The sequence below is a fragment of the Pinus tabuliformis genome, chromosome 1_2 (genome assembly GCF_031772625.1).
Source record: "Pinus tabuliformis cultivar Carrire ecotype Pingquan chromosome 1_2, CPIR1, whole genome shotgun sequence".
Lineage (NCBI taxonomy): Eukaryota > Viridiplantae > Streptophyta > Pinopsida > Pinales > Pinaceae > Pinus > Pinus tabuliformis.
In genome coordinates this window covers 289316515-289328748 of record NC_142298.1, presented here as the reverse complement: position 1 = coordinate 289328748, position 12234 = coordinate 289316515, and the positions used below count along the sequence as shown (strand labels likewise).

General features: G+C 36.2%; 2 pseudogenes; both read right to left on the bottom strand.

Moving 5' to 3' along the window:
• Positions 1–8597: 8597 nt before the first annotated feature.
• Positions 8598–9830, bottom strand: LOC149205477 (UBP1-associated protein 2B-like; annotated as a pseudogene).
• A 494-nt stretch (positions 9831–10324) lies between these two features.
• On the bottom strand, positions 10325–11949 carry LOC149205476 (ABC transporter D family member 2, chloroplastic pseudogene; annotated as a pseudogene).
• Between the last annotated feature and the right edge of the window lie 285 nt (positions 11950–12234).

Sequence of the window (12234 nt, the reverse complement as noted above, 5' to 3'; positions counted from 1 at the left end):
TAATTTATTCCTTTAAGGATTCGTAGATTCAATCTAAATTAAAAGGGAATGGATCTTCTTGTGGTGCAATGTTGGTGACCTCTTCTTTCTCTACTACAAAATTAACCTTTTAATTGGAGAGGGAAAATATTCTTAATATTTTGTTGGACATATAATAGATTGAATTGGATCTTTTCCATTTCAAGGATCCCAACAAGATATGAAATATTAAGGCTTTTTGGCCTTCGCTGCAAAAGCTACAAGTGAATCCATTGACTCATGCCATGATTTTTGGCAAGGTAGGAATGTGAAAATAATGTATGTAATCATTGAATATAAGTAATATTCATAACATCTTTTAGCACTGAAGACCTTGATTGGGAATTTAAACAATCCCTCAATTGAGTTCCTTTTTTGGATCTAATAATAAATTTTTTTGTATCTAGAGGAATCAACAATTGGGACTAGCTCATACTCGTGTGACATGGGATTGATTTTGACCACTACAACTATAACATTTAGGTGAATTATGTGTGCCCCCACACATATCCCACACGGTATATCAGGGGATTTGAACCTTGAAAAACATACTTTACATAAGACTTAATATCATGGCCATCACCAATCGAGTTGCCCCTAGGGGTTGGATCCAATAACCCCTTAATTGAGGTGTTATACAAGGTGTTGGGGTCTTAGAGTCACACTATGTTATGCTATAATCTAGATCCTGGGAACATCTAAATTTGATTTTAGTTTTCTAATTTTAAAAGATTTTGTACCTCTTGAAAATCTATGAAAGAGCAAAGTTTAGCTTTAATTATGCTATGTATATCTCTGCATATTTCCAAGTTTGAGTGTTCATGCACATTGGTTTTAACATAAAATTTTAATAAGGAAAAAAGTATGAAGAGCATATCTCTGCAATCCAAATCATATTTTCAATTTTTGTTTTATGATCTTTGTTTCTTTTGATAATTTTAGGTATGGAAGTGTCAATAATTGAAAGTGTGTTGTTGGGTATAATTTCCACATGTTTTCAGGTTAGAGTATTCATGTTTCTTAGGTTTGACATAAGGATAAGGAGGGTTGTATTGAGAAAAGAAAATATGAACAATAGATTTCAACAAACTGAGACGAGAAATTAAGAATTCATTTCATCCTACTGATATCAAGTGAACAACTGAGAAATTATGAGTTCAACTGTAAGAAATCGCAATAAGTTGAATTATACATTTTCATTTCAACCCATGTAAAATTTTACCAAAATAATAAATATAATCTTCATAATCTTGATAAATCCCACAAAAATTAAAGAAAACAACCTTACAAATTTAGAATTATCTTTAATTCATAATCACATTTAGATTGCATGAAAAATCAAGTTTACAACATTATCTTCAATGAAAGACTTCTGTAATTTTATTGATATTGAGCAAAATTCAAATTAAAACATGGGTTTTTAAAATTATATGGAAAACATTGATAACCCATGACATACTTCAGAATTCCTCCCTTTGCAAGAGCTTCAAAATATCCCAACATTTTCCAAAAAAAAATTGACATAGTTTCCATACATTAGAAATCTCTCCCTTTATTACATCAAAATGAGGCCTATAGATAGGCTCTCAAGACCCAACACCCTACCCCTAAACCACTAGTGGTATTTAGTAAAGACTAGGAATCTCTACAAAAGATGATATATTTTCTATAACTAACTTCTTCTAGAAGTTTCCATAGATTTGCCAGTCTTAGGGTGGGTCCCACCTGCTTTGGCTATAGTGGAATTTTCTATCTCTTTCTTTCTCATGTGCAAGTTTATTTATCTCTCTTGCTTAGGTGTTGGTTGTAAGGCTGCACATTACCTTGGATGGGTCACTGGTGGGGGCTACCTTTTCTAAGCTAACACTTGCGGTGACGGTTGTGGTTGTGCTTGTTATTGTGTAGTGGCCTAGAACTAGAGCTGATTTCTAGTGGAGACACTTATGGCATTTATCCCCCATAATTAGACTATATAGGTCCCCTTTGGTTGGAAAATTTATATAAATCCATCAAATGCTTCCACTCCTTGCCAAAAGGAGAATCACATGCCCGAGCATCTGTTACACAACATTTTGCCACTGTCCCTGTACTCCCCATTCCTTGATCCTGGAGGACCTCTACAGTGACCCTCATGTGTTTTCCTATCATGAAGAACATGTCCTCACACCACTCTTCATCTGCAGAACATTTCCCTCTTACAGCATTTCCCAAGAATATTCCTTCAAACTCAATTTTCAAGACCAGATGTATCACTCAATTTCTTCCCTGCACTGATTTGCAGAGTCTAACACTGGGCCTAGCGCTGAAAAATGTTGGTAATCCATTCATGACCCACGCTGACCCTCTTTTGGAAAGCTTTAAAAATGGAGTCGAAGCTTATAGGTCTAGAAGCTTCGTGAATGGAAGTCTGGTAAATGGTTAATCGAGATAGAGATTAGAGAGACTGTTTGGGCTCCTTTCCCCTATTAAAATGGAACAAACCAAAAGGGATAAGGCCTCTCCCATCATAAGAGGATCCATGTCCTCTCGCTCAAGCTATATAAATTTCTCCTTTTCCAACCTCAACTAGCTAATGAAAGCGTTGGAATAATCTGCAAAATCTTGATAACCAAAACAACTCTTGAGAGCTTTAGTATTCTAGTCTTGTGCTTGTAGAGTGAGAATAAATGTGTAGTTTGTTTGGTTTGGAGAAAAGAGGAAGAAGCCTTGAACTTCCATTTTTTTGAGGTGAACCATGAGATGCTAACAGTGGTGCTGGAACCCGGACATGTCGAAGGAAACCTGTAATGCTAAGGCGAATGTTGTACTTTCATTTTTGTCATAATAATACAACTGATATTTTGTTTCCTATATCAATTGCGTATGCTATTTGGTAGCTTAAGAATCCTTAGCCTCTTAAGTAGGTTGAATATATATTGTATGCTATCATGTGTGCTTTTGTTTCTTGTCTATTTGTTTCAGTGCTTGATTGACATTAAGGAACTAATTGCTCGAGCAAAGACACAAGGACTTCATCAAACAAGGATTAGTGATACAAGAGGTAGGATCTTATCCATTCTCAATCTAAGGGAACTTATATTAGATTGTCTTGTTTGTGGCTAGAACCTCTCCCCTGGGATAGAGGGAGTGTCTCTGTCTGCAGAGAGAATATTCCTACTCCACGGCATCCAAGATGGATCCATCTAAATTTGTGGCTGCACCATAATCCAATTTTCCTTATTCTTTGAAGAGTTTATGTAGCATGAACACGACTTCAAATGATATCCATACAGGTTTACGATGTATCTTATTTTTAGGGAACAATCATCTTCACCAAATCCTTTATGATCATTTCTAATCTCAATCAGGATCTTTGTGAGGGACTCCTTGGAATACAAATCCCCATTACCATCAAATAATGTTGGGAATTTCCTCTTGTACAACACCTCACATTTATCTTTAAGGCCTTGTGATTCATTTGCCAATCCCTCTACTTTCTTCTCAACCAATGTCACATGTTTTTTGTTTACTTCTCATCTGATTGACCCTCACTACAAATCTAGATCTATCAATATTTTCCTTCAATACATCCTCCTTGGGCATATTATTAAGGAAATATATTATCACTCCAACCTTAGCGGGGAATTCATTGATATTGTTCTTAATTACATTCATCTATCTATTGGCTCTCTTGATAGTGTCTATTTTCTCTTCAATCAACTCCATGTAATCCCAACGCTTGTCCATTGTCTTCATTATCCTCTCCCATATGATTCCTCTTCCAGAATTAAGAGATGATTTACTTGGATTTTTCCTCCTTAAAACCTCTAATTCATCTTCAATCTTATCACCATCTTCATGTGTCTGATACAATTTTATCTTTTTGGATTCTAGCTCCTCTTCCTTTTTCTTCAACTACTCCTCCCCATTGGAGAGTAAAACTTGTTGTTTCTTGGCATCCTTTGATACTGTCATTAAACATTAGGCATTTGGTGGGGATTAGAAGTCCCACTTGTCTTTTCCTTCATCCCTTACACTTGTTCCCCCAATAACACAACTTGATCTTTGTATTATTTATTCTTAATTAGTGCATCATGGAGCTTCTTCTTTAACTCCTAGTGCTCTTTCTCTACCTTTCCAACTCATCTATTTTCATGGGGTGTGCATCTAGGATATTTAGTTTCTTCTTTATGGATGCTATCTCCCTTTCCCTGTCCTCCAACATGGTTTTATATTGCTTAAAATCACGAGGATATGTAGCTGGGTGGGTGATTCTATCCTCTAGGTTTTTAATCTTCATTTTCCTAGATTTGCATACCAATGCCATCCTTTCATACTTTAATTGGTTGCTCAGCTTATTATATAATTCCTGCAACTTCCTGGAAGTGGCATTAGTTCTATGCATATGTCTATGCCCTATATGAGTCACTTTCATATTGATTTTTATGATATATGAGGATGGAATATGATCTACTTGCAGGGATATTTGATGAACTTCATAATCTGCCATGGATTTAACTATATCCTCCTTAGACTACAATACCACCAATTCAAAGATTCCCCTCTCATGATCCAATGCACTCTTAACCTGCATCCAGGGAAGTGGTTGGTTTTCTTCTATCCTTATTTCTCTCTTCCTTTCTTTGACTATTTGCATAGAAATCTCATAGGGGCTTCACTAGGGGAGAAACACCATATAATGTGAGTTCATATTGGGGGATATATAGTGAAGAAAAAATGACAAAATATATTTAACATATAGTATGGGTAAAGGCTATTTATATGTTTTTATTAAAAATGGAGCTCAAGTTAATAAAAAAATATAAATGGGTATAAAAAATGTTAATGCAAAAATGGATACCTACAATATCTAGTGAAAGAAGGGGTTTTTAAATGGGGAAGGTGCATTGGGTTCGTATTGGCAGGGGGTTAAATAAAGTTAGTTTTAGAGGTGTTTTCCAATATGTAGTCAAATTAAGAGTATGTTTTAGTATGCTACAAATGCACGTGATATGTCAGAGGTTCATTGAGTGAATCCCTCATGAGAAATCTCTTGAAATTGTTCTACCAATGACACCTGTCCAGGCTTGGAGTCCTTGACTAAGTCTGTTGCTTGGAATATTTACATAGCAGAGTGCATATGCTAAATGGTGAATGATTTTATTGAATGGGCTACTAGTTGGCTATTATATAGCATTAATTCATGTGACTCTTTCTCTTTGTCATCCTCCTCCCCGTCGTCATCTCCTTCCACTTCTTCTTCCACTGTGATCTACTGTGATAATCAGAGTTTCTTCAAGCTCTCCAAAAATCCTATTTTTCATGATCGATCCAAGAATATAGATATCCAATATCACAATTTACGAGCTTGTGTGTAGAGGCATATAATGTTGTTGCAGTACATTCCAATAGAGGAACAATATGTTGATATTTTGACAAAGGTCTATTCAAAAGGGAAGTTTGAGTTCCATAGGTGCCAGATAGGGGTGGTTTATAATTCCTTTCTTATTGAGAGGGAGTGTTGAAAATGCAACAAGGAAATATCAGTTTGACTTTGCCTTGGTCAAACTAGAGAAAATTCAAATTTCTATTTCAACAAAAATCTTGGAGGTATTTAACTCAGGTGACATGGCACTTGTCACCCAGCAAACTCAGTTAATTCGAGTTGGGGAAGCTTGAGTTTAGTACAACATGATTGATTTCTAATTTGTAGCAATCTCTTTCATTTAAATTGAGTTATTGTCAGTTAAACTAGTTATGACTGTCAAAAGAACTAGTGGAGGTCAAGTTGTGCAAGTGGAACTTCAAACACACTTAGTGATGAACCAGTTAATTGATCAATCAACCCAAAATAATTGTTGCATGGGAAGAATTTGAGTAACCTAATTGAGATGGAGATTCCAAGGCAGTGTACTATCAATTGTATACTATTCTCATGTGTACAAGAGGTGCATGCAATCAGAGGAAGGACCTATAGGAATTGTGAAATTCAATAGAGGAAATTTCCTAAATAATAGGGTCTAATTTCCTCAAGGATCAATGCAATGAAATAGGAGTTTGTAGGGCTTGAAAATTGGCTAAGTGTTGGCCAGAGTCTGTTACTCGGGAAGAGGGATAAAATTTATACTTGTACGTTTTTCTCAAGCTTGAGTAAGCATATGTATTCATCCCTATTCTCTGATTAATGCAATACATATAGGAAGGGTTTTGAATAGTGGCTTTCCCCTAGATAAATCGTTGTGAATGTGTGATTTTTCCTGTATCATGTCTATGATTTGTGTTCTAGATTGTGACTTAACTTCCACAGATCAATAGAGTAACTTCGAGTCTTGTGATTTAGTAAATTTCATGAGTAGTTTCAAATCTACATCCTAATTTCTACAGTCCTATGATGGTTGGTTAGATTCTATCCCTACATGGTTGAATCATTTTTGTTTATGTGTTACATACAAAAAGAATGTGATATAATACAAAAAATGCTATGCAAATTATAAATAAAAACTATGAGCATAATATCCAATTAATTAATATGGTTAAAATTTAATTTTATTTCCCTAAATATAATGCCCTAAAGTCTCTCCAATTAGATATATTAAGGGTTCGAAAACAGTTTACCTAGATGTTGACCTAAATTTTATCCTACATGGTATTATCATGTTCTCTCAATTGTTCTTTTCCTTTGTTGATCCTCTCTTTAAGCTTCTCTTTTACATCATGTCCTCAGGCCATTGGAGATAATATTTTGTTTTCAACTTTATCCTATTCCCCATTTTTATTTTTTTATTATAAATGTAGATTACTATTTTCTTTCACACTAATTTTTTTTTTCTCTCTTAATGATGATAAACCATGTGTGAGTTGGCTCACATTTATGTTTATTCTATGCTTCTTTTTTATGTGGTATTTTGTTTGTTTTTTTATTTTTTCATTTTGGTTATAGAAAAATCTTAGTCGATACTAATACCTTAATTAAGTCTTTGTGTTAATCTAGCAAGACATCAATTGAGGGTTTATAAAACCCTCCGTTAAGATCCTTCAAAATTGTAACAAAAGTGCTTCATCGGTGTTTCAATAAACCCTTGATGTATGTATATTATTTAGCTGAGGGCTTGTTGCTTCCCAACAACTCTCTTTCCATTTTCTCTAAGTTAAATGGACCTCCTCTTGCTTATATTTAATTTTTAGATTATATGATTGTCTTATTGATCTTGAACATCATTTGTCCTTCTTATTGGTTCTTTAATCCTTCGATAAATTATATGTCTTCATTTCTCCATGATTGTCTGTTTCACCCTTGGTATGAGCTTTGGAAAACTTGTAATTCCCTACTTAATCTTATCATGCAAATTTTACTAGTGTTTAAATTACCTTAAAATATTGACTTATAATTATCAAGAAATATTGGTACATATCTACATTGGTGAAACTATAAATTTATTATTGATGTAAATTTTGTTGTTATTCAATTCCCAACTTACCTCCTCAAATTTAAATTTTGATAAGATATGGTTTCCTTCCATTTATTCCAATTTAAATATCCACGTCCCCAAAATGTCCTCTCAAATTTACTTAGGAGAAGACATGGTCCTCTCCAATTAATTACCAGATTATATATTCATATCTTATCCCCAAAATGTCCTCTCAAATTTACTTGGGAGAAGACATGGTTCTCTCCAATTGATTACCAAATTAAATATTCATATCTCATCCCCAAAATGTCCTCTCAAATTTACTTGGGAGAAGACATGGTCCTCTCCAATTAATTACCAAATTATATATTCATATCTCATCCCCAAAATGTCGTCTCAAATTTATTTAGGAGAAGATATGGTCCTGTCCAATTAATTACCAAATTAAATATTCATATCCCATCCCCCAAAATGTCCTCTCAAATTTACAAGGGAGAAGATAAGTCCAATGTAAGGATGAGGGGGTAGTGATGACATTAATGATCGGTGGTTGAGGTGGAGAAGAGAAGGAGGCATAAAAGGGGAAGGATGATGGGAGGAGGGGGGATACTTGGTCTTGGTTTTGGTTTTGGCTTGGTTGTGGTTTTGGAGGATTTGTTTTGAGAGGAAGGTGGAGAAGAGAGAAGGGAGAGAAGGTGAGTATTGTTTATCTTGGACACAATACATCTGGTTGGACTTGGGCTCGGAGGGCTAGGGAACCTGTGGAGGTTTCCTGGGCTAGGAAATACTTCCTAGTTGGTTGGGAGGTAAATCCAGTCGGTAGTCAAGAGGAACATCCCAGCAAGATCAAGAGCTTAGGGGCATCTCAACCAGGCTACCGGAACAGGTATTCCTCTGTTTATAGATTACTCATGTAAGTGATTGAAATGAAATGCTTACTATTTAATTGTGGGAAATAAATTTTAAATGGTAAATTATCGTCGATTAAATGTTTAGTTAGAAATAAGTTATTTACCATTTTATTGTATTTAAAATTAGAGAAATATAGTTTTGTTGGAGGACCCTAGGATGGAGCCTCACACGTGGTATCAAAGCTAGTTTCAAAATCTGGACCCAAAACCCACTAGACCCAAATCTCTGCTAAAAGAGTTTATAACCCTCAAAGTTACTTGTAAGAATTTTATTGTAAAATTATGCGGAATTGATTTCATTTAAGACTAAATTAATGATTTTTTTTTCTATTTCTACCAGCAATTTAGAACTTCTTTTATCACTACCATGTGTGTCCTTAACTACATCACCCCTTCCAACATCGCCATGCTGAGACCCATAAGCCCCAAGCTCAGGTGCACTCCATACGACCCTACCGATCCAAGCGGACTTTGAACAAATTGTGAAAATGAAGCCACTTGTGACAACAAAGATGGATTGAATGATGATACCAAGGCAGGATTAACAGATGTAAAAAACGAGTGATCTAGCCCAAGAAAGTTCTGGTTCTAACCAGTGAAAATAGCATTAAAACACCTGACTAAACTCCGAAGCACTGCCCTAATTAAAAGGCAATGTGCTGCCAAGAACACGGTGTGCTTCCATGGCCGATCCGAGAATCGAAACTGCACCATGGACCAGAGCAAGGTCATTGGGGTCCAGAGAGTCGGTAACAGGGGTATTCATTTTCCTTTGCGTGCTACTTTCTGCTGCCCACTTGCAGTTCATGGCATGACCTTCTACAGTTTTGTTCGGCCCATCCAAATCCTTCTTAGAACCCTCAACAGTCTTATAAATGAAAGCGCAAAACCTCTGGACATTCCCGTCAGTTTATTAAACCCTAAGGGCCCTTCCTCGAGTACGTCGTAATTCAAAAAAAAGGTTCAGCAATTTCTCCGCCGGCATATCGGCCAGAACATTGCTCACATAGATTTTCTGCCTAGTGGTCTCGATGGGAGGGTGCACTGGCACCAAGCCAACGGAAACCATCTGGCAAGCAGTCATCCTGCTATCAATTTTCTTGCTAGGCTCCTTCATGGATTTCTGCGTGCCTTCCATGTGTTTAAAGGTCACGAATCTGTAACCCTTGGATTTCCCAGTTCCCTTGTCCACGATGACAGTGCATTCTTCTAGCTCGTTGTATTGGGAGAAAATGAACTTCAAAGCCTTCGACGTAGTGTCCCAGCTGAGACTGTGGAAAAATATTTTTCTGTGTGTCGGATCCTTGTTGACATGTTTTCAAATATTTTCTACAAGTTGAGGGTCTTTCTTGGCATTCTTAGAAATGATGTCCATCAGTTGCTCTTTGCTGAGAGGCTCCAATAGCTTCTTCATGTATTCTTTGTCTTCCTCGACTTCAGCTTTAGTGCTACAATCGGCTTCAGAGTAATACCGCGACTTTCTGCAAGCTTCTGTAATGACCCAATTACTCATAGAAGTGTCTGTGAATAGACATAAACAATTTCATACATGCCTGCTTCTAGCTCATCCAGAGAGGAGAATCAACTTCACTGCACTACCATCAACACAATGGCTAGTTAAGGAAAACATTTATGCAACTGACTTAGTCAAATATGTCTTATCTTGATCAATGGTTTCAAGTATCCAATTACGCTCAAATGTATCAAATGCATGATTCTCCAACCGTAGAATTTGCTTGTGATAATTGCATAGAATTATTCTATGCCCGACGCTTATATATGTTATTCCCGTAGCTGCAATTTATTTGTACAGACTAACCTCATTAGCTTCAGCTAGTGCACTTGTAGAATCATCCAACAGAGCAATTTCTGGTTGTGCAAGTAGCAACCGAGAAAATGTGAGTCATTGGAGTCCAAACCATTGCAGCGTGTGATTAGATGATCAAGACATACAACCTTCAATACCCCAACAAGCTCATCTTCATTTGGCATAGGTTTAAGTTCACATCATGTGTTTGTCAATCTCAAACTTTTCAATGAAAATGGTAGAGAATATGATTCTGACACGGCAATAAGATCTTCAATCCACGTAGGATAAAGCAGTTGCTGGCACAGTGTTCCTAAAACCATGTAAGGCATTGGAGGAAGGAAAAATATTTCCCTAGAACTTCCTTCTGTTCCATCTACGAGTTGGTGTTCTTCGTCTTTTGTACGATAGTTTGTTCCATTCACTAGGCCACCATTGTTAATTGCTCCTTGTAAAATAGGTCTATCACATCCTTTATTGCTCTGTTTTATATGGAATCTAATAGTGCCTTTAACAGAACACCATATACCAGCAATAGCTCTCAACAGTGACGTTTTTCCACTTCCACTTGGACCCATTATCAGTAAGTGATCTCCTTTAGTGACCACCAATGACAAGTCTTCAATAATAGTCATGGTGTACTGCGGTGTTTGTAATGTTAAATGCTCAATTTCCAAACGTTTTGGACAAACTTGATAAGTATCTTCTCCATTACATTCCGAAGTAGTTCCATAAAACTGATCAACCTTCAAGAAAGCTATCTTTGGTTTGGAGTCTTCTATTAATAGACTATTGCTTTGATCCAAAATATCACTGAACTCACCTAACTGATCAATGATAGCTGAGAAAGCACTGATATACTGAAACTGGTATACAATTAGTGAGAAGTCACCCAAGACATGATTGAAAGTGAAGTAAGACTGATTGATCACTCCAAAATTGATTTTTCCAGAGAAATACATGGGAGCCACAACAGTTGAAAGTAAAATTTGAATTAGGTATTGGTATCCACTAGTGAAGAAGTCCAAGTTCCGTGATGAAATCAAAAATTGAGTTAAATTTTCAAAAGCTTGTTTGAAGCATTGGAGAAGCAGTGGCATATCATTCTCTTCACCTCCATAGAAAACAATTGACTCTAAATTTTCTCGGATGTGCACTAGCCGATAACGAAAATCTGCCTCTCTTTTTTTTTTTTCCTTGCATGAAGTTTAGGTTTACAAGTTCCTTCCTGCAAGGAAATTGATGGTTGTTTCTTTGAGTGAATAAACAATGAGCACCACAAACAAAGGTGGATAAATTCTAAACAATATGCTGCTGAATGATATCAAGTCTACTGTTGTCGTAAACAATGTTAATGAAAATGGAAGAGAAGTCCCTTTGAAAGAACTGAGGTCATCAAAAATCCTCTAATCTGGGTTATCGATGAGTGATTGTGATTGGGTCTTATATAAAGTTTGGTTCTCAAAATAGCTTCCCAAATAGTATCTTGCCATCCATGTCCGCCATCTCAGTCCAAGTGTTTCCCTTCCATAATCTCTCAGTACAAAGACCTAGAAGGGTGCAACAATTTGCTCACTGGAACTCCTTCAGCAAAAGCTCCGAGGTAATACAGAAGTTTTTTTGTGAACTGATCCTAATCTTTACTTGCAAGGGCATTATAAAAATCACGCCCAAGAAAATTGAATCCCACATTGATTCCTGTAGTGGCTAGGGTGAGAGAAAATACACCAGCGAGTGGTAATCTAGCCTGAACTTTATCCTCTAAGGTCCAATATGGAATGGAAACCTTCCAAAAACTATCGATAAGCAATGATGGGCTCAACATTCTTCGCCTCCATAAACATTCGCCTCAACATTCTCCACTTCAATAAGAAATGCACCAAAACAGAAAATGGATGGTTGCTTTGAGTCAGTTTCCACTCATTTGGTTGAACCACAAAATTTCTTAAAAGTTGAATAATCCTTTCCTAATTTGCATGAGTGAAAATGCATCTAGTAATCCATTCAATTACAGGTTCCATCAAGTGGACATACATCAATTTTTCATGATAAGACTTCATCATTTTTGGTACCTAGATTACCTGAAAGAACCCTTTGAAATAGTGTGATA